The sequence below is a fragment of the Phaethon aethereus genome (assembly GCF_964289735.1).
Source record: "Phaethon aethereus genome assembly, chromosome: Z".
NCBI classification, from domain to species: Eukaryota; Metazoa; Chordata; class Aves; order Phaethontiformes; family Phaethontidae; genus Phaethon; species Phaethon aethereus.
In genome coordinates this window covers 58,896,845-58,921,517 of record NC_138577.1, presented here as the reverse complement: position 1 = coordinate 58,921,517, position 24,673 = coordinate 58,896,845, and positions in this window count along the sequence as shown.

Here is a 24,673-nt window from a genome sequence, read left to right as displayed (position 1 = left end):
CATAAAGGCAACTGAGAAGGTGAGCGAGGCCGGGGGGGATCCACCTGCTGCTCTGAGCAGGGACCTGTTTTCATTCCCCCCATCTCCCAGGTCCCCTCTTTCTGCCTGGTGGCAAAAGGGCAGGAGATCCTCTGCTGCCCGTGCAGCCTCCATCTGCTGCCTTTGCCTCAGGGATGGTAGGGTGCGGCTCCACCAATCCATCTCCCTCTTGCACTCCCTGATACTCCGCAGCCTCCCCACTTCCTCTTTCAGCTCTGCCACCAGGCTGAGCAGATAGTTCACCTGGTCGCACCGCACACAGGTGTTGTATCTGCTACTTTCTGGTACAAGTGACAGGCTCAGGCACTCCCTGCAGCTGGAGACCTGGACAGCCATATGTTTGTGTGGGAGCTCCACCTGGGATGCCACATTCCTTCTGGCAATGGCTTTCAGCCAAGTGGAAGCCATAGTTAGGTCCTCTTCTGGGAGGGCAACGACCACGCATGGAGTTAGCCTCTAGAGTCAGGAGGGGGATTGCACTCTGTCCATACGCCTTCCCTTGAAAGAAAGTGGACATCCAGCCACAATGGTGAAGATCTAAAAGGCATCTCCATCGACCTGCAACAGAGCAGCTGAACTGTCAAGACACTGTGAGGCTTCTATTCCACGGCTGTACAAAAAAAAAACCCCAGGGCCTTTTGCTCTCTGCAAAATCAAAGGCAATGAATACGCAGTTGTTAACCCTACAATGGCAGGGAAAAAACAGCAACCTGGAAAAAGCAAGTGTGCTCAGCAGAATTCTACTTTTCTCCCATTGTACCCATGTAAACTGCACTCAAGCCAACTGAGAAATAGGCTTCAATATAAACAGCACTTAAAATGAAGACTGGCAAAAGTGCATATGCTTGTAGTAGAACAATGAATAGTTGAGAAGAATTAGGAAAGAAATGACAAGGTTCAACAAATAATAGAAAGGAAAGTGAAAAATAGTAGTTTGAACAAAGAAGGAAGGAAAGTTATTCTTCTGGAAAAAAGATAAAATTAAACACCGAAATGTAATCCAGTTTACTGTATCTTTTAATTCTTTCCCATTTATAATGAAATAGACTATGAAGACAGGGAAAAAACCTGCATTCATGCAATAAGCACAAAAAACATTCCTCAAATATAATAATTCTAGCTTCTTCAGCTCTTGGCTTATTTTGACATGCTAAACATACCACTTTCACCATACTAACATAAAACAAGAACATAAAGAGCAGCCCTAAACTACTGATATTCTAAACCAGCCATCTTAAAAGTTTTTTTACCTTTACAGCTTTTCAGCAATTAAGTGCAATAACTTTATCCATTAAAAGCAGCAGACAGCACAGAGGTTTGAAAGTATCTTTTACCATAACTACATTTCATCAGCCATGTTTCTTCTTCCTCGTCTTACGATGTCTGTATTGGGGATCAGTCACACTGCATAAAGGAAAGATTCCACCTCACACTTTTGGTAGGCTTAATGAAATCATTACAGTGACATGAGCATGTTATCTCTGAAATTTCCTTAAATTGCTATGTGTGCTCATGCAAAACAAGTACTATAGTTTCAAGTCAAAGTCAGAGTGCAGAAGCCAGCATCCTCAAGTACCTGTTTAACTGACCACAAGTATATTTTTTAAAAGGGGGCTGTTTTGGTGTGGTTTTTTGTTTGTTTGTTTTGGGGGGGTGGGTGGTGGAGTGTCTCTTAAGAACCAAACCAACCATCCTTTTCCAACCCAATCCCATTGCAAATGATTGAAGAATATTCCAACTTTCCAGAGCAAAGAAGTTCACAGCATTCTCAGCAAGATAACAGTGTTTGAAAACTTAGAGTTGTAGAAAGAATTATACCTTTAAAGCCCTCACATTACATTTTTTTTCATTTCCTCATCATCATTACATCTAGCGTTCTGCATGTGTGTAGGAAGGGAGGGAGGAAGTTAAATGTCTAGTGATACGAAAACATGCATTATCTTCCACAAAGAAATGATACTTCACAGAAAAGCTAGCTGCAATTATCAAACCTTTTTTTGCTTTGTGGCTGTGGCTTTTTAGTTTGGTGGGGGTTTTTGGAGGTTTTTTTGGTTGCTTTTTTTTGTAATGTTTCACTGACCATGTTGCAGTAAGGAAAGATTTCAAAAATCGAACTGTGAAGGCATTTTTTTCACTGCATAATCTAGTAACGTGTCACAGTTCAAGATAACCTCAGAGAACATACGGAATATCATTCAACCATTCTAAACTCTGCATCACAGTCATAATTAACAGGTCATTCTGCAAACACTGGCCAAAAAGCAGAGCAACACCATTACAACATCACTACCTTGTCTGTCATTCCTAACGCTGCAATATGACACTCGTTTAAGGTCAAGCACTCTTGGCAGAAAAATACAATGGAAAACAACAGCATGAGAGGATTCTGCACTTACAAAATGGAATTCTTCTCCATGACCTGATCACTGCTGTGTCCTGTGACCTGACTTAGGCTGTTTTATTTAAAACAGAAAAATTGTTCCACAGTAGGCAGGAGATGAAAGTTATAAATTATTAGAAACAAAATAATCTCACCATGAAACTAGTTTCGCTTGTGTAAGGGCTTTGATGGCCTCATTTCTGTGATTGTAGAAACTATTGGCTGCACCTGTCCACCCTACTTGCTGGAGAAGTCCACCTTGAACCAAAAATGCCTTACACATCAGATGCTTACTTTAAGAGTACAGAATATTAGCATAAACCACTGAAGAAGACAGTGAAGAATGCCAGTATAGGCTCAATGCAGCAGAAGAGCAAGGAGAAACTTCAGGAAAAAAGGCAGGTGGAATGAGAGCCAGATCCACCAACTTGCCTGTCAGCCATAATTCTCAAGTGCTGTTCTTACAGCATATATTAGTAAGATCTCCCAAAATGAGTCTGTATTTCCCTTCTCATGTTCAGTAAGACTTACACTTTAATAAGGAGCAGCCATGAAAATGTTCTCTAAATTGCCAAACACAAACAGCTTAAGCAAATCTCAGAGATAGTAAGCAATCACCAGTTTCCCTTACTAAAACATACTCAGCACCTGCTGCAGCACTAACACTAGCTTCACATATTTGAGCTAGCAAGAGAAATTAACTACCTCCTGAACAGAAGTTTCCCTTTCCAGCCCTGCATATAGTCATTTTGTCACATGCTCGGGTCTCTCTCACTAGACGCAGAAGTACAGAAAACGCATCTTTGAACAGTACAAAAGTTACATTGCTCTTCCTTATCCAGCCAAGATAGTAATACTCTACAGCCTCTGGGATAGTTCAGTTTTAGGCCATAAACGAGTTGAGGACACACTCTACATTTAGATCTTTGCACAAAACTCCTCAAAATCCATTAAAACAAGGCACAGATGTCAGCTTTTATAGGTAAGGGAAGACTGTTGGTGAAAATAAATAAGTTTAAACAGAAAACCAATAGCTAAGGAGCTGGCTCTTTCCAACTTACAGTATACAAGGTCAGCACTAACAGCCAGACAAAACAAACTAATAGACTTAATCAAAAAATAAAATCAGTAGAAGAATGGACCAGTAGACCAATTTTTTCCTTTTTTTAAAAAAAGAGACATCTATACGGAAAGTTAGTATGAAGCAGACAAATAACCACTACAAGGCTTTTATGCTGTCAGGAGTCAGGCGTTTACAACAGCATTTCACATGGACGTAATGACTCTATGATATACTGCAGAACCTTTGTAATCCAGAGCAGCAGATCAGAAAGCAGCAAGTTATAATGAAAGCTGTGACAAGTCATCTACAAGTTAAAGTTTTTTATATCAATCTTTTATTCATGCTATATGAAAAGGTATCTATAATTAAAACCATAATGGAACCTACAGATTTATTGCAGAATTTATAATTAGCATTCAATGAGATGGCCGTTACCAACAAAACCCTTCAGCCACTTATTGATACAAACTACTCAAAAACTGTAGGAAGAAAATATTCTCTGAAAAGGTTCAGCCTAAACAGGGTCTGACAGTCATGCAGTGAATAAATAAGTAAATAAATAAATAAACATTATTTTTGTTATGTGTCATAACAATTGCATCCAGTTATACCTTAAATCTCCCCCCAGGAATTCTCAAAAGCAAAATCACTTTCATAGATCATTATTGCTTCCTACAACAAATTTCAAACACTAGATGGGTGTGTGACACATACAGTAAAAAGGGAAGAAACAGCCTTTCAGTGCAAGATGCTAACTACTGCAGTATGCACCATTAAAAGTTTGGCTGACAAGGTCAGAAAGGACCCTGCCTCACAGCGATCTTGAGACAGCAAATCCTGGGAATCTGAAAAACTTTTTGTCTCAGGTTGTACCATGTGTAGATCTCTTCTTGGATTATAGGCATTTGAAAAAGTAACTTGAGGGAAAAATAAAGTTCATTCCTTTGTTTTTTGATTAAAGTTGGGAGGGGAGCAAGCTGAATTTTTTTTTGCATTTGCATACTAAAATTGTCAATATCTGCAGATGGCAATCATGGATGACTAACTCAAAAAAAATATTACTTATGGGAAGCAGTAAGTGGCTAAGAAATCTCATGGAGAAGCAAAAAGCAGCTAATTTTTCCCTTGTCTTCAATCCTCCAGTGAATATATCTTACAGTAACAACAGGCCTAATAATGGAGGTTACAAAAGAGGAATCTGGAATCTTTTCACTTATTCTCATACTCTGTATTTCCACATTCTAAAGACAAAATAAATCTCCATGACACCTTCCAATCACCTCCAGAAATTCAATTCAGTGTCAACTCATGCTTGTGATTGGAGAAGAAATGCCCTGGCTTTGTAAATCTACCTCAAGTTCCGCTAGGCAAGCCATTTGACCCATTTGGTGGGGCGACAGAGGGAGGAACTGAAACGTGTTGACAGAGTGTACTTTCCCTTCCCCAGGAGAAGTAGCAAAAATACATCATTTGAAGACCATAATCCATTTAAATACTTGATCATAGAACTGCTTACATACAGAGTTAGTCCTACACTTATTTGGGTCCCATTGCATTGTTAATTTCAGTAAAAAACAAAAACAGCCAGGGTAAAATATATTCTTGTCCAAAAAAAAAAGAAACCAAAAAACAGCGTTATCCTCTCTGTAACTGTAACACTTTGTTCAAATTCAAGCCATTTGTAGTCCTAAAATCACATAACCCATGAGCTCTTATCATCTGGGCACAATAGCCTTACGTAATTTGAATAACTGTTACAGATTAGAGCAAACATATTCCTGATAAACAATTTCTGGTGGTAGCATCTAAGATTATGCCTAAAAAGTGGCATTAAAAATGACTGTAACTAATACAGTACTTTTTACACCTACATACTTTGAAGATATTAATAAAATGAAACCTTCAACTGCCAAGATTCACTTAATACCATGTGGATCAATATACATAGTCTTCTTCTGGTAACTTCTGTCAAATCTGGAAAGAATCTGACATGCAGGAAGGTGAACTGAAGAAAATTAGCTGCACTAGCTACCCAGAAACCTTTTTATCTGGCCCGGTGCCATTTATGCTACTTCAGATAAAACCCTATACAAATCTAGACTAGTTTTCCTGTGGATAATGGTCAAAATGAGAAGTTGGAATGAAGCTTTTTATGAATTCAAACACAAGTCTTTTCTGAAAGACACTTGATCTCGGGAGGTGTTGCCTTCGCAGGCGTGGCGACCTGGTTCAGGAACGGCACGGCAACCAACCCCAGGCCGCTCGGGCTATCAGCTCGCTGACACCAATGTGGTGGACGGCAAATGGCGTTTATTGGTGTGTGACACGGTGTTATATAGCTTAGGTTTATAACCTCACTTCGGTCTGCTTGCATCATAAATTAAACGCTCTTGGCTTTCAGGAGAGGGGCCCTAACTTCCCCTACAGCGCGATATCTTCCGGCCGCCAGACCCTAGCTATCTACAGGGAGGGATTTCTACCTCATTCTAGCCAGTCAAGAAATAGAATTACTAGATTAGAAATACAAGATTAATAAATTGGTATGCACATAAACTACTTACACTGGTGCCACCAAGCGTAATGCTACTAGGATAAATGTTACTAAAAAGCACCTTTCAATTAAACTGCTCCTGCTCAATAACAGTTACAGTCAAACTTCTGGTAAAATAAGGTATTACCACAGTATGGCAATTAGACTAGATTTTATATTTCACTGTATGAGTAGACATAGACTGCAGCAATGAAATCTAGAATTTAAAAGTACAGATTCATGGTAAGGTAATGCCAATTTATCAAATCCAAACACATTGGGAAAAGAGGGCTGGGCAAGAAAATGCAAATATGGATTTTCCAGAGAAAAAATACAAAGCTATTACGCATCTCTTCAAAATTTGTCTGAGAACAGTATAAGCATAGATCAAAGAACCTTCTTTGACCAAGATTTTAACTAAACACCAATTAAACACCTGAATCATCTTCTGGCAACCCAATACAAAAAGCATGATCTTAAAGCATAAATTGATTTAAGATGCAAGGCTACTTTGCAACCAGTCTTAAGAAATTGCTACAGGAAAAGGCAGTTTAGTTACTTATTTCATTCAACAAATGAAATAAATCCATGCAACTGTTCCTAAAAAGGCAAATGTTTATGTCTAAATCTGACAGATTTCACTCACAGAGTATAATTTTTTACTACACTGTTTCCACACCAACACAAAAGAACTTTTCTGAAAGTGCAGCCTTTTGCAGGGCAAGAGCAACTTGCACTTCTGGATAAGAAATTCTAAGTGAGCATTTAACAAGTGTTGATATTATGCTTGCTTTTCCCCAAAAAAAGATTCAGTAAAGCTTGAAAAACAGTCAGTAAACAACTAACTAGTATGATGCTAAAGCAAAAAACACTAAGAGAATCACTTACTGTAGCACCACAACTGGGGGGCTTTCGTAAATTGCAGACAGAACCAGTCAGGCACACACTATACACTGGTTTTGGGTCCACACCTTAGAAGAAAGGAATAATTCAAAGATGGAATGAAAAACATTTCAAGCATTAAGAGGACTGATTTGACTACAGTGTGTTAGCACTCTCTTAAAGTGAGAAAGTAGTATTAGAAGTATCTTTTAAAGATACAGGTTTAACGAAAGCTAGAGTTTGAAGTATAAATAATTTCATTTAGAAACAGGGGCATATGTATTTTCAGCAGTGTGCATGATTAGGTACTTAAACAAGCACATAAAAAAATCCCTTACCCCTTGCCTATTTTAAATCCTCAAATTAAGATTACAGTCCTTCTGTCTAGAACATACTTCATATTTTAGAAAAAAAATACATAAACAAAACCCAGTTATTGTCACAGTGGAACAGTCTGAAATACAATCATCTGAAACACAGGAGTCAAGGTAAGATCCTAGTCATTTTGACCTTAACCCTGAGATACAACTTTAACTTCCAAATATCTCTGTGTCGAAATGATTTTGGGGAAAAGACACTCTGAATGAACAAAACATGCTACTATGTTAAAAAAAATATCACATTCCTCAAATACTACTGATTACCACTGCTCAGTACAACAAATAAATCTGTTATAATGAAAATAAACATTTTGTCCAATAAGTCAAAATAAATCAGGCAATGTCCTTCAACTAAGTAATCAACTGACCCATGGCTTTCTTTATGCCAATCTGTATACTCAAACTCATAGCTTAGATACAGCAAGAAATCTCAGAGACAATTCTTCACAAATAAAGAATGTATAAGTTAGCCAGCTGTATTGTACCTTTCAGCTTGTTCTTTCAGGTGACAAACTGGAAAAAGCTGTACAGCACATCACATTACCTGAAAAAACAGCAAACACTGCACTACAATGCTTACGTATTTTTATTAATAAATTACATTTATGGTTACAAACATTATATTAATGTTTGCATGCACATTGCAGAAGATAGCAGAGATGACCTGTTCCAGCATAACATCATGCATAATTCACTCAAGATTTGTATTATATCTAGCAACAACACAATTGTTATATAATAATCTATTAAAAATAGTATCATACACTGACTGACTGGTTATGCAGAAAGTGAAAAGAAGTTATTGAGTAAAACTGAAAAACTTGATAAGATGGCCATTTTCAAGTCAGCAAATAACATGATTCTCATTCTGGCAACCTGAAAAAATAACTTTTCTCTCTCTATTAAGCAAGTACCGCACCGCACATTCTCACTCACACAACAAACACAGAATGCTTCCACCTTGAATCAAAATGAATCTATGCTATTCACAAAGCAAACATATGCTCAGTTTCCAACAATAAGTATAGTCTCACTTTCAAACAAGAAGGATCCTTACCACCACCAAAACATAATCCTTTTTAATATAGACAAAGTGCTAAGTTATCAGTCATAAGGTCAGAATACAAAATAGTTACCTGTTAACATCAACCTCAATATATGTCTATAGGGGTAATAATGTCTCCTTCTTGCCACTTTGCAGAGATGGAAAGTATCAGTAGAGCTAGTTCAGGTAAGTTCTTCCATTAGCAGCAAAACTACAAAAAAAAAATCATTGTCTTCACACTTGCACCTTTCTTACAATCTTAGCCAGCATTGTGGTAATGCCAAGACACACCGATCAGTTATCTCCAGTTCTCACCCCCACTCCCTCAACAATTTCCCCCACTGGCAATCATAACTGTGAGAGCAGTCATCTTTTGGCACAAAGAACAGGTAACTTGAGCTCACCACACTTTGTCATTATCCCTACTTTTGAATGATCTGTACTACCCCCCACTTTTGAATAGTATGTGCTGTGTTTGACACAGGAATAAAAAGATCCTTAAGTTCCTACATACACTATGAAGTTCCTAGTATTAAGTACTGTTTCTGATGGGGGGGGGGGGGGGAGAGAAAGAAAAAAGGGAAAACAGTATCGTTGACCAACTCACTGCTGTTTTATTCCTTCCTACAATGCTCGCTCTGAAATACAATTGCAAGACTTCAGATCTCTGCAGTAGCAAACTTCAATCAAAATTTCAATAGCAAATAAGGCTTTCAATCTCACTATTTCTCACCACACTATTTCATTTTCATAGTTTGTGGATTTAAATATAGATGCACTTCTTCAGTAAAATTAACTTGAGAAAAATCTAACTCAGGTAAGAGAAGCAAGTTTTTTCTTGGCTACTTAGAGCAGCTATAGAACAAACCACTGTTTACAATGTGTCTTCAGTTAGCAACAAAATTGTGTTACAGTAACTGTGCTACATTCCACCATAGCAAAAATTGCTTTTAATGCAGAATAACCCCTTTCTTCCTTTTTGTGGCATTTATGACTTTCACGTATTAGTTAACTTACAGTCTAACACAGCAAGCTTGCATTTCAAAAAGGGAGCTGCAAGGAAAACAAAACTATAAGTTTACTTCAAGACGAGCCTCAAAATAAGTCTTGTATAAGCTAAAAGACATGGCCAGCTTCTTCTTGTTTTTTTAACTTACTCTAATCAAACTGCCCTGAGCAGCTTTTCTCTACATTCCCTTTGAACATGACAGTATACCCAACCTAGCAAATCAGAGTGTTTTCAACCATCATTAATCATCTTTATTAGCAATGACAAAAAGAGAAGAGAGTTTAAACCACCAAGCTCTCAGGAATGCCAACAGTCTTAAATCCATTGCACCTCTAAACACCATTATCAATACAAGGTTCCACACATTAACCAATTGGACAATAGTTCCAAAATAAAAAAATAGAGAAAATGTTTATTTTATAACATACAAGATCTCATTAACACTTTCTTGTAAGATGGTATCATCTCTTAAAGACAGCAGCTGAAAAGCAAAACATCATCAACATGCATGCTTTTCAAAACATCGTGTCCACATCCACTTAGTAGGTCGTAACTAGCTTAAAGCCGCAATGGAAATGCTTCTTCTTCTTCTTACAGAGTTTCCCAGAGAGTTCATGAATTTAATCTGGAACTATTTCAATCCTGGGAGATCATTACCTGACAAAAGCTAAAAAGGACACCTAGATTAAACACACATATGGGAAAAAGGAAATGGAAGCTATTAAAGCAAACGTAGAACAGTTCTTGGCAAGAATGCTTACCTATATCTCAAATATAAAGCTTAGAGATGACCTCCTCTAGGGCATGTAGGTAGCCAAAAGAAGAGTAGGTTGGACAGCTGCAGCAACTAGAAGCTGTACTTTACAGTCTCTTAATATTAAGCACTTTTTATAGCATGGTAATTAATTTCTGCCATTCCAGGCGTTAGTATTAGGCTACCTTAGTTACAAACTCTAAGTCGACTTTAACACAATATTTACAAGTGTTCAGTCTTGATTTTCTACAGTGCCAGCAGAGTAACAAGATCAGCCAACATAAAGAAATGAAACAGATTTTCTTCAAAAAATCGTTTATGAAGTGCTTTAAAATTTATTTATTTATAAGCTATCTGTTGCAGCACCCCTTTGCACCTCTTTAGAAAACTGCCTGACCCTTTTCTAATGCATCCTACGTGATCTCACCAAGTACCTTCAGTTCTGCACAGGTTCTGTATTCTATTACACACATTATAAAAAAAATCTACAAGTACAACTTAAATTGAAATAGTAAAGCTCCTGGAAGGTTTCTGGTTCTATTCACCTGTCACCAACCAAAGAATTTTATGAATTGCAGAGCACCTTTATGAGACACACAGAATCACAGAATCATTTAGGTTGGAAAAGACCTTTAATAGCATCGAGTCCAACCATTAACGTAACACTGCCAAGTCCAGCAATAAACCATGTCCGTAAGCACCACATCCACACATCTCTCTCTCTACAAGTATTATCTACACAATAAGCATCACAATTCAGATTCTTACCTGACCTGCCACTAAAAGAATGAACATAAAATTCACAAGTATAGTACCCAATAATAATAATAATTTTTTAAAAGCATGGTACGTAGTACTAAAAAGACTCAGTACCAAAAACCAACATATTTAGCATATGCCTAATCGTTCATGCTGTATAAAGGAAACCAATTTACAATGGAAGATACATACATGGGATGCTCCTTAAACATAAGGCTCATCTCAACTTGATTTCCTCCCCCCGAATCATTTTCATCCACAAACTTAATTCTTCTGTGAAACTCTGGACTATGTAGGATTATCTCGAAAAACACCAAACAAAATATTTCCAAAAGAATATTCCAGAGCATATACAGATAATAAACCAGAATTTCTTGAACTGGCTTCTCAGAGGCACACATTTCATACAGAAGGCAGGAAATGGCTAAACTGATTTGCAAAAAGCATGCATAGAGTGATCGTTTTTAAAAATAACAAAAAAACCCCCCGAAACATTAAGTAACAAAAAAATAACCAAGTACTTCATAAAACTTAATAATCAAGCCTCCTGTGAGCCATATTAACTTCAGGGCATGCTAAACTTTCCACATAGAACACTCTGAAGTAACACCCAACACTTTCAGCCTAGAAGTGACCAACTTAAGAGACCAAATCCAACAGCACCACAACTCACTAACACTCAGTGATTGAGGAACCAATCAGAATTTGGTAATATCAAATATATAGATGTATGTATGTGTGTGTATACATGTATACATACCCTTAGACCTTAAAACAAACCACAAACATTCTATATCTTACCTACGAGTACCACTTCACTCTCTTTTTCTCACAAGACTTAAAATCCCATGTGCCACTTACTACATAGCACTGAGGCCACATACCTGCACAGCTGAGGTCATACAGGCAAGGGATATGTCCCCTCTATTCTCTAGCTTACTGGAAACGGTACCTCCACCACTACCAACCGTCACCCCACCCCTCAAAGCGACCTTTTCTCCCAAAGCCGTGGGGTTTCGAAGCCCTGCAAACCCACCCCGAAGGGAAGGAAGCATTCACGGACAACTCAGGACAGCTCCACGCACCCTGGCTCCCCACGGGCAGCACCGCCTTGTCCGCGGCGGAGCTGCCCCAGGCCCCTCCAGACAACAGGCAACTCAGCTCGGGGGCACGAAGGGCTGGTGTGGGGAGTGTCAGGGTTTTCTTTCCCCCAGAAGATAAGAGCCACCTTCCCCTGAGGCGGGGGGGAGCTGCGCAGGCTCACAGAAGGACAAGGACACACGCTCCCCTGGACCACAGAAGACTTCATGCTCCGGGAGGGGTGTTTTGGGAGAGGAACCCCACACAAAACCCAACCTCTCCTATTAACACTCCCCCTCCCCGAGAACACAGCGTGCTTGCTGCAGCACGGAAAGTTCAAGCACAGCCGCCCCCCGCAAAGCGCGGGCAGCTGGGGCACAGAAGGCCCGCTCCTCCGCAGACTCCCACCCCCTCGGGGCCGAGAAGACCTTCTCCCCTCCCCCATGCCCATGCCGCCCCGTGGCGGAAGGCCCCCCGCAGCCCCTCACCGCCAACACCTGGTGAGGGGAGAGGTGGCAGGCCCGCCCCGTCCCCAAGACCCTCGCCTGGCCTCCCGCGGCCCCCACAGCAGGGTGGGGGAAGGCCGGGACCTCGGCCCCGCCACCGGCGGACCCCCACGCCACGCCACCCCACGGCCCCGGACTGACCTGACGGAGGAGGGTCGCGGCCGCCTCTCGGGGCTAGCGGGGGGTTTTCCTCCCCGCCACCACCACTGATCCTCCGCTCCTCGGCCCGTCCTTTCCCGGGCGCCACCACAGAAAGAAAGCAGAGGACGCGAGCAAGGTAACACGAGACAGAGAGAACCACCAACCCCTCTTCCCCTCCCCCGCCAAAAAAATAAAAAAAAAAGGGGTGGGGGAGTGTTAAAATTAAAAGGCTCGGCCCGGAGTTTAAAACAAAGAGGCGGAAATAGCCGAGCGCGGCCCGAGCGGAGCCGAGCGGGGGCGCTGCATTCGGGGCGCATGCGCGCGCGGCCCTCACCCGGGCACGACTCCGGCCGCCCCCTCCCCTGAGGAGTGGGGCCGGCCCACGCGCGCGTGCCGGAGGCGGGTAGGGTGCGGCGGCGGGGGCAGTGGGTGCGGAGTTCCCTGCGCCAGCCGCCGGCTGACCGGAGCCTGACCCGAGGGGCCGAAGGAGCATGCCCGGGCCCCCGGGGTGCCCAGCCCTGAAAACTCGGTTGAACTTGTGGGCGTGGTGAGGTTAATGAAGGCGATTTACTTTTCGGCAGGATATGGCCCTTTATCGCTCCAAGCCCACGTCTCAGGGTTTTTCTCAAAAGCACGTAGGTATCTTCTTCACCGACGAACACGGAAAGTTGAATAGGAGCTAGGAGCGCTGGTGGCAAGACACAACGCATAATTTGGTGACAAACACACTCCAGCTGATGACATTAAGAAGACTTTGGCTTCCTGAGAGTTGAAAGATGTGAGGTCTTAGGTCAAGGTGCATGCATAAACTTTGGGAAGCCCGTGCCAAGTTCAACTGAAGTTCAACTTCACACCAAGTGGCTGGATGCCAAGGTTGCAATGACAAGTACATAAAAATTCACCTGTCCAAACTCTAATAAGACACCAGAGCAAGCTCTATGTTCTAATTATGCATATATTTTGAATGCAATGCTTTAAAATACCTGCATATTTACCTCATTCTTTCCTCCCTGCCAACTAAGAATGAGCCACAAGACAGTCTTTCACTTTGTCTAAGAATGCAACTGGAAATGGACTGTCTGACATAGCACAGTCCTACAAAATGTTTTCTTCCTTGTCCAACAAACTACTGAGCCTTTATTGTGTACCAAGGCTTCAGGGTCCATGCTTGGTTCTAGGAGCTATATTATCCAGAAGTTAAGCCTGTGTTAATAGAAAATATGCCAGCACTGTAGATTTGCTCTGTTTAACTTCAAAGGTAATATGGTTAAATGAATGCATCTTCTCTGTCAGAAATTTAAATTCTGTTTTCAATTCATCCACAGATTACTTTGCATGGGCCTTTTCTTACAGGGATATATTCTAGAAAGTAACGGGGCCTCCTCCCTGACTTCTGGAATTGGGGTTCCAGTAGCCGGAAGCAAAAGTTACAAACTATAAGAATGTGCATGAAATTATTAACTGGATGTCTCTTTTTTTGTTGTGTTTTTTTTTTTCTTTGCTTGTTTTTGGTTTTGTTTGGTTTGCATTTTTTTGTTCCTAGTGTCTCCAGAGCCTAACACTGCAGATTGGGAAAACCATTAAGGCCAGAGCCTATGGGTTTTGGTTTTCTCTTACTATAGATATTTTTTAGAAGATGGTACCTGAAGCAAGATGATATGGCCATGCCTACTCAGACAATTAGTCCACTTTAGTATACCCCTTGTGACAAGATTGTTGTGACTCTCAGAGAGCCAAAGCAATGGTTTGCTCTCTTTTCAATCTCATTACCCTAATCAGTTCCCATGCCTTTGGTATTGCTATTAAAAAGTGTGTTAGCCTAAAAATTATATTTCTGAAATGTAACCTTAGCCAGTGATTAGAGTATCTAACATCATAACTGAATACATATGAATGCCTTACCTGAACTGCAGCACTTGGTATTAGGAGACAAGTGAAACTTTTTGTTAGCATTGCAGTCAGTGAGCTGTAATCAAACTACAGAAGTTCAGAGAATGACTCTGGTGAAACTAGAAGTAGCATTAAAAGAATTCTTTCTGTTAGCTTTACATGCATTAGTCCTCACAGTTTTCACACGAACAAAAGCATAAGATGAACACAGGTAAATTGAAGCTCTAGCTTCTGGAAGCATCTATTTCCTAGCTAAAACAATTAATGGAAGAGAATCTATGTGAGACCTCTTGGTAGGAAAAAACCTCAAACATTTCAGGTGAAGGAAGTTCATTGTCTCTTGTAGGACTTCTAACTGTGAAAAGGTACTGGTTGTTAGCAAGAGCACATTAATGGTAGTGGTATAAGCGATTTTAATCAACAGTAGTAAAGCACAAAGTAGGTAAATATATGACAAGTTTAAGAACTATATATGATTCTTGTTTAAGACTGACCATAAATTTTATGAGAGTTTTGGGAGATACAGTGTTTACAAACAGCAAAATTGAGAGCTAATGTTTCCAGTAGTTGCCCAGTTCCTTTCCATAGCAATAGAGCTATATGGATCCTGTAGGTCTGTGGACTAGACTGGCTGCATCTGAATGTGCTAAGAGAGCCTGTTGATGCCATTGCAAGGCTATTCCCTCTCTATTAGCTTTGCAAGATCATAGTGACCAGGGGAGTCCCCCAGTACTGGAGAATGTTAAATATTTCACCCATCTTTGAAAACAGCAAGAAAGGTAATTCAAGAAACTATGGCTTCACTTTGGTCCCTGAGAGAATCATGGAGCAACTCCACCCACACCACTTCTGAACACTTGAAGGAGAAGAACAAATATGTCTTACTGAAGGTAAAGCAGGTTGGACCAACCTGATTGTCTTCTGTGATGAAAGGATTGTTTTTGTGGATGTGGGGAATATGGTGGATGTTGTGTACTTAGAATTTAGCAAGGCTTTTCATACAGTCTTCTACAATATTATTGCCTCACATTCAGGACATTATGGCCTGGATTGGTGAAATACTGGATGGGTGAAATACTGCATGGATTGTTGGTCTCAAACAGTCCTGGTTAATGGGTCGTATTCTGTCTGATGACTGGTGACAGCATAAAGTTTTTCAGCAGTTTTCCCTGGGACTTGTTTCCTATCTTTGTCAATGACTTGGACATGCAGAAATAACTCTGTGGACAACACCAAACTAGGAGTGCAGTCTATATGCCTGAGGACAGGGCTGTCATTAGGAGGGACGTTAACAGGTCCTAAACAGGGCTGTAGTAATAAAATTCAGCAAAGTCCTGCACCTGGAATAGACTCAACTTCCTGCAGCAGTACAGGCTGGGATGTGACTGACTAGCAGGAAAGCAGGTCTGTTGAAAATACTTTGTGAATTGTTGGGGACAAGGCTAAACCTGAGCCACCAGTGTGTGCTGGCACCGATGAGAATTAACAGCACCTTGGGATGTATTAACAGGCCAATACATTGAGGGACGTGATTGTTCTTTATGTGGTACTTGGTAGAATGAGTCTGGCATAGTGTGTCCAGTTTTGGGTGCACCAATATGAAAAAATTGCTGACAAACTTGATCAATTCCAGCAGAGGCCACCAGGATAGTAGAGCATCTGGAGAACATGTCCTGCAAGGAGAACCTGAGGGAACTGGTATAGTTCAGCCTGGAGAAGAGATGGCTTCAGGGGAACCTAGTAGCTTTCAACACTTAGAAGGGGGTCACCTACAAAAAGCAGAGCCAGACTCTTTGTGAGCCAAGTGGCATGAGAATGAAAGACAAAGGTCGTAAAGTGAATCAGGGAAGATTCTCGTGGGACAGAAAGGAAGAAAAAAAAAATCATTCTGAGGATAGTTAAACTTTGGAAGAGGTTTCCCAGAGAGGCTGTGCATTGTGCATCTTTGGAGGTGTTGAAGACCAGGCTGTATGAAGCCCTGCTTTAAGGAAGAGGTTGTACTAGACACCTCTGGACCATCTGAATGTTTCTGTAATTCTGTGATTGTCAAGCAGAGAAATCAAAATTTAGATTAACAGAAGAAAGAGTATCTAAAATGGCTGAATAATCCTGGAAAACAGAGCAACTTTCTCAAACTGCTGAAGAACAACATTGCCTTTTAGATCATGTGTGAATAGGCTGATCTTGGTGACTAAACTTTGTGAGTGAAGTGTTGGCTTTGTTTTCTGTGCTTCACCTTTTACCTTGGCTGCTATTAGCTCCCAACAGGCTCTCACCAATTACTGCCGCTCTGAGTACAGATACTTAGCTGTTAGTTACAACTGAAACGTCAGAGCATTTCTAATCACCGCCTTTCATGCTTAATCTTTCCTAGTCATAAATCTTCAGTCAGCACTGGATTCATTTAGATGTCTTCATTCAGGTTCAAATGTCAGGCAGCAGGAAAACACTGTAGTAGTAACCAAACGTCTCAGAGCTGGGGTCCAAACATCTTGCAGCCTAAAGTCAAAGAACCCAAACATTCACCATGTCTTCTAGATAAATCTACCATGCACTAATTATTTCAGTAACTTATTCTTAGGGAAAGTATCTACAAGCTTTGGGCATTAGCAGCACAAAATGATAACTTCAGAACACACACACTATACATACATTTACATATGTATACATATATAGAGATATATATGTAAAATCCTATATTTTGATATCTCCTCTTTTACACCTTTTCCTCTTACACCATCAGGTTTCTTTTGTGGATATCTGCACACGCTACCATATTCCCCTCAAATGCATGTATGTCACAGACCTGTATTGTATTGCCGTAGCCCACACTGAACCTTTGCATCAAGAATATAAAACATGCCTCATCACCAACTTTTGCATAGTTAGCCTGCATTAAATTTGAAGTTTCAGTTCCTGGGGATGCTAGACACACGTTCCTGTTCATGCAAGAATATCCAGATTTATTTTACAAACTTGTAGATCATGTAGGTTTAGAGAAATTCTTAGACAATGTGACTATGCTTCAAGTGTTTTAATAAAAACAGGATTATATGCAAATCTTATTCTAGCATTACGTCAGTCATGATATTTTGGGAATAGAATTGTGATTTTTAAAATCTTAGGGAGACACCACTGACATTTCTGACTGATTTTGTGATGTTTCCAACCACATAAACCTTCATTCTCCTACTAATGATGCGAGAAGTCTCGTAATGATAAAGAGATGATGCACAGCATTTTATGATAGCATTGCAGAATAGTTGAGGTTGGAAGGGACCTTTGGAAATCACCCAGGACAGCCTCCCTGCTCAAAAGAGGGTCAGGTAGAGCAGGCTGTCTGGCTTCCTCTATTTATCACAAGATCAAACACTGCGATTCTTACATTGTAGGTTCTGCATGAACATCCTAGTGACTGAATGATAACTTCATTCTTGCTCACAAACCACTGGGAGCCAATCTTCTGAATGTCACTTTTACCACACGTAAATTCTGGCTTCAGATATGTAGTCTATTAATCCTCTCATTTAAAAACAAAGACCTAGAGGTCCTTTACAGGAGAAGATATTATTTGGCATCCCCTGTGGACATAGCTACATAGGCGATAGGCCAATCAACAGGAGAAACTGAGTAAAGAACATCTTGCTTCAGCAATGAACCAGCTGAAGCAGATGAAAAGTATGTTTCATGTAGCCAGTGCATGCCATGTCATGCAGCTCCAGCTGGCTCGACACAAAGAACTGTTTGCTAAGTGGCCTTTCTGGTACTACCATTAAGTCCCCTTCATGTGCTTTGCCAGCAATGCTAGCCTTAGAAGATGACCTCCTCCCCCTTTGTCCAACCATTTGCTAGAAGGATGAGGTAGGACGATGAAAGGTCATTTGATCTACCAGGGGATACAATCAATGGTATCTGTACTGTGTAAGCTTCTGACAGTGAACTGTGAAGATATACAGTGTCCATCCTCTTAAGGCTTTCAGATGGCTTTGACAATCTAGCCTTGCTTTGTGGGTCTGATTGTTAGGAAGTATTTCTCAGTTTCTAACCTTGGTATTCCTGCAATTATTTTAGTAGACAAAGCAGTTCATACCTTTTGTCGTTGCAAATACTTGTGACATATCTGGCATAAACTACAATCAATGTTCTCTTGACTAAGTAACCACTTTTTCTGTCATTTTGCAGTCTAGGTTTGGGACTTGAAGACTTTTTTGTTTCTTTGCCACAACTTTCCCAGTTATCTGCCCCAACAGACCTTTCTTCCTCTTCAGAAGACCTGCCATTTCTTTCCAAGACAGGCAGACACCTTGCCTTTCCTCAGGAAAGTGCCTTTAAACAAGATCTGCTTTCACCACCCAGATGCTTTGGCCAAATATGTACAAACCCAGAGATGCAGTTTGTTGGCATAAATCTGACTTGGGACCCACACTCTCCCAGAAACACTATCGCAAACAGGGAAGTATAGTCTGTCGTACAAATGTTATGCTGGGGAGCTGTAAATCAGAGGTAACTTTGAGATTCACTCCCCCTCAAATTCAGACACATTCTGAAGTATTAATCAATGTTTTGTTATAGATTTACTTTAGTTTAAGCGTAATCCATAACAGTTTTTAACTCCATAACTGTTATGCAAGTTGCTTCATCTGTAAAGCAGTAAGATACTTCTATTTCTTTCAATACTCTTTGCATTTTGGAGAGTTGATATCTTTCTCCCTGTTGTCCCTGCTATAGAATTGACAAGACATACTGTTTCAGCCTCTAGCTGAACAGTTTTATCCCTATTCTGATCTGCATTTTTTTATCACTGAAGGATACTATAAAACCCAGAGAGATTTAAACCCAAGATACAGGTATTTAACTATACCCTCAGTCATTCCAACCCACCTCAGCTCTTTAATCCTCACTGTTGCTTGGCTTTCAAATTCCTCCATCTCCCATGGCAAAAAAATCCTGGGTTTCTCTCTAGTGTCAAACTCAAATAAATCAGGTTCACTGAGGGACAGGACACCATCCAGAGGGACCTGGACAAGCTCGAGGCACAGGCCGATGTGAACTGCATAAGGTTCAACAAGGCCAAATGCAGGGTCTTGCACCTGGGTTGGGGCAACCCCCAGTATCAGCACAGGCTGGGGGATGAAGGAATTGAGAGCAGCCCTGCCAAGAAGGACTTGGGTGTACTGGTGGATGAAAAGCTGGACATAAGCCGGTAATGTATGCTTGCAGCTCAGAAAGCCAACCATATCCTGGGATGCATCAAAGGAAGCGTGGCCAGCAGATCGAGGGAGGTGATTCTGCCCCTCTGCTTTGATGAGACCCCATCTGGAGTACTGCGTCCAGCTCTGGAGCCCGCAGCACAGGAAAGACATGGACCTGTTGGAGCAGCTCCAGAGGAAGGCCACAAAAATGATCCGAGGGATGGAACACCTCTCCTATGAGGACAGGCTGAGAGAGTTGGGGTTGTTTAGCCTCAAGAAGGGAAGGCTCCAGGGAGACTTTATTGCTGCCTTTCAGTACTTAAAGGGGGCTAATAAGAAAGATGGGGACAGACTTTTTAGCAGGGCCTGTTGCAATAGGACAAGGGGTAATGGTTTTAACCTAAAAGAGGGTAGATTTCGACTAGATCCAAGGAAGAAATTTTTCACAGTGGAAGAGGTTGCCCAGAGAGGTGGTAGATGCCCCGTCCCTGGAAACATTGAAGGTCAGGTTGGACGTGGCTCTGAGCAACGTGATCTAGTTGAAGATGTCCCTGCTCACTGCAGTGGATTTGGACTAGATGACCTTTAAAGGTCCTTCCAACCCAAACTATTCTATGATTCTATGATTAAGGCCTCTAGCCAAAGCCACTCAACTGTACAAGACAAACTGATTCAAGAAGCATTTCGAAAAGGTGAAACACACTATTTTAGCAAATACGAGTCACTTAATGTAATCCTAGACTTACAAATATTCCTACTGGTAAGTGAAAGATTAAGGCTATTGGCAGAGCATGTAAGCAGCTGTTAACTAGCAATTAGGAACTTATGGTTATATATTCCTCACCAGAAGACCTCTTAGTGCTTCAAAGAGGAGCATTAGATAGAAAAGTGAAAATAGAGAGGGATTTAGTGGCTCAGCAAATAAGTATCTGTTCCTACTTACATAAACACAGCTGAGATCCCTTCAGGAATTTGTTTTTTAAACGCAAAAATCCTTGGCCATATCCTTATTGTTAAGTGATGAGATTTACACTGGGGGCAGGGGTGGTGGGGAGAAGAAAACCAAAAACCCACCCTCAGTTCCCAGGAGTTCTAGATCTGGGATATTCTATTCTCGGAACTTGGAGCTTGCTCCAGTAAAAGGAAGACCATCAGTAACCTACTGAATTGTGCAAGTCAATATGTTGTCCCTTTGACTGTCAGCTGTAATTACTGCATTAAAGCTTAAGAGGAAGTTACCTTCCTGACTGGTGCAATTCTTTATGACCGTCAGTTATCATTTGGCTGATAACATACCAGACTACATATATACAGAACATTGGTGAGTTTTTTCATTGCCTACACATGGAGAAACCACTAACATCTCCACTTAAATTCCAGCAATTCAGTTTCGCATACACTCCCAGACAACCTGTACAAAATCAAAAGCAGAGCTAGAAAATCAGAAGTAAATGCTGAGAACTGGAGCAAGCTACAGGAGGAAGTAATGGACATTTTGAAAAGGGACTCAAAAATTTCCTCTTGAATTACCAGCATAACTGCATGAGCTGCTATTAAATTGCAGGGGTAAGGGTTTTTTAAGATAGACTCCAGGCTATCAGAATGCAGTACATGGTGTCCTTTCCCTTGGGGATTTTTTTCTTTTAATCTGATTTGCAGCTTTGATATGAAACTGAAGTCCAAGATGCAATGATGCCATAATGAAACTCAGCTGAATGCTACCGATACCTGATTGTGATGAGCCAAAGCACACTTTGCACAAGGTATGCTTTGCTCATATCTCTTCAGGTTCCTGACTTCTTTTTCCAACAGGTTGCTGTGAGACCAGTACAGAAACCTGACAGGCTTAGAAACCATCGTTAACCAAGTGGATGCAGTTGTATGTATACACCCTGCTCACATTTATCTGCTGCTGTGTTGTCTCATACATAACTTGAACCCTCCCCATGTTTTGCAAGTCACAATACTGGTTATAGGACTGTGTAATTCATGATCCACCTGCTACTCCAAGTGGTTTCCCGTATGTGATTAGTTCTGGTTCTGGTTCCTCCAAACAGGGAGAAAGTAGCCACTCTGACTTGGATATTGGCCATCCCTGCTGATGAAAAACAGCCTATGATAGAGATTTGCTGACTTCCACTATTTGCATTTCTTTTTTCTGGGGTAAAATTTGTCTTTCAGCAGACAGATTTTATTTGTTAAGATTATCCAGGAAAAGAAGGAGGTTCATATGTTTTCCAACTCAAGTATATCACCTTCATATATATTTACGATTTGGATTTTTTTCCACTGTATACTTAATTGTGATAGGCAAAAATTCCTTTACAAAAACAGTGCCATGTACACTATGTATTTATACAGTCAGGTGCAGTTACCAGTCCCTTCTAGTTCACTGATCACTAACATTTCTATGGATCCTGACTGAAACTTCAGGTGTTGGTTCTTAAAGAGTTTCACTATCTAAGAAGAGTATGAGTTAAGAGATAAGAACCATATTCAGCTATCTAGTTCTCCCCTTGTCTTGCAGAATGGAATACCAAGAATCCTGCTCAGGTCTCCCTTGAGAGAGCAGGTAGAGTACAAACAGTCATGCAGTGTATAATAATGTTTCACCAGGGTCATGTGGATGAGAGGACACCTCAGACAGGACTCTTCAGCTGGAATGAACAGTTACAAATGAAAGAGCAGGCAGAGCATCAGTCCTAATGTCATCTGGGAATCTCCTAACTGACTGAATACATATCTTTTTTCAGTCAACAAAGTTCCTTCGATTATATCAGAAAACTAGAGAGAGAGGGAGGGACTACAGGTCCACACAAGGGAGTGTTGATCCTGCCTCAAAGGACTACAATTACAGATAAGCATTTTATCTTGGGGGTGAAGGTACCATGTTGTGCTGATGAAAAAAAAAAAAGTAAACCTAACTTCACAATGTGTAAAAAAGGTATGACCTGTTAGGTCAGTGACACAGTTTTTCTGTATGGTTGGTACTACTACTGGTCAAGTATCATACTAGACGGAGCTTCGGTGAGTTCTGCTTGCCACTGCACCAACATGTAGTATATCCAACAGTTCCTCAAGGATGCTTAAGCTTCAGCCGCAAAAGCAGTTGTGCCGAGTCAGCACGTGCTGGTTGTTTTTGATGGGAGTGCAATCGTCAGTGGATGTATTAGGTCACAGGTCAGTTGTTAGATAAGCTATCTGCTTCAACACAAAATGCTTTCAGAATATTCTTGGCCAGAATAAAAGCTGAAGTTTTTCAGCCTCATTGTCTTTCAAGGACAGCTCTGCTTCAATTAATACATTTCAGGTTGAAAGAACAGGTCTGTTTTTGTCCAAGACCCCAGATCAGGTGTCATAGTTCTGCAAATAGAAAAGTGTTTGAGGAGAAAAGAGTTGTCTTTAGAGGCTGTAGGTGGGCTTCCCTCAGTTTCCTAGGTTTTATTACCCTTAGAACAAGGAGAAAAATGAAAATAATTTGTAAGGCCTCAAGTCTGAGTGAGATTTTAGATAACGTAGGAGAACAAAAAATGCTTCCTCAAATAGCACAGAGACCTAGGGCTGATCAGCAAGAGGTGCACCTGTTAATGCATGTCTCCCCAAACCTTCAAGATACTGAAGAAATTTAGCCAGCACCGTCCACTGCACACCATAGGCAACCTGGACAAGCTGTCACAACCACAAGACTTCCTGACAATTTATTTATTACTGATTGTGGAAGCAAGCACCAGTGTTTCCATTGACAGCTGTGAGGACTTCTCTGAGAAAATAAAAAATCAATAAGACCACAAAGGGACAGACATAGCTGGAAGCCACGGTTTAAGGTTGAAATCCAGCAGAACCAACTGCTAAACCAAGCAGAAGGTTGGGAGGGAAGAGAAACCATGTCCGAAAATGAGTTCTGAGCCTCTGGCAGGCTCTACTGACAAGCCCATGCTTTCAATGACAGACCTGAAAACTGGAGTTCTGGAAGCTTACATGGAAACTGCAGCCAAAGAACAGACTTTCAATCTGCTTAATAAGGTGGAAGATAATCGTGTGGCCAACAGATATGGACAAGGCTCACAGATTATTACATATAAGGCTTGGCAACTGTCAGATTAAATACAGAGGATTGTAGCAGAAACTTTTCTCACCTGCAGGCTAGGAGATATCTCCAAGTGATGTCTTTTCCAAACAAGAAGCAATTTCCCAATTCTCCTCCGCTGCATCAACCTTCCCTCCATCCTCCAAAACAGAGTCTCAGTGTCTTCTTGCCACTTTGTATGGTGTCAACATCATTTTTCAGGGAAAAATGCTATAAGGAGTCTTCCCTCCTCCCAGCAGGGCAAGTTACTTTATTCACAGTTTCATTCCAGCATAGATCAGTCTTGATGCACTGCCTTGTTTATGTCCTACATTGGCCTGAAAGGACTATTCAAGCTAGCACGTTTGTAGTACTCACTAGACAGGAGTTCAAAGCAACAAGCTCATTTGCAGGGATGAGCAAACAGTTTCTCTTTGCCTAGGAGAATTACTGCCTTTATTTCCAATGTCAATGTGCTATGATCACTTTTTGCCCAGGACACTGAGGTCTCCTGCCTCGCTGATGCTAAAGAACTCCTGAATATATATGTGGTATGGGAAAGGCAGAGGGTCGTTAACACTTTCATCCATTTTTAAGGTAATCCAGCCCAGTTATGACCAGAAAGAGATTGTCTTCACAGGGTGGTGTCAGCTTGCTCATAACTGCTTTCTTCAGACAGAGCAGTCAGCATCAAGCAGGATTGCCCATAGATCACCTCCTGTAATGGCCAGGAGAAGCTGCTGTAATGCCTTTCCTCTGTGCTTGGCTGTTAGTGTCTAAGGGCACAGTAAGGCAGCCGCTACCCAGGGAGCAGGAGGAAGTTTAGCAATAGGTGTGAGCATGGGACTATAGTGAGTGGGGATAGTGTAGGGGGAATTTGTTATGTCAGAGAAGGCAGAGTGTATGCCAAGGTGAAGTTCAAACCAGATTTCAGAGGGCAGCTGGTTCCTGGATGCG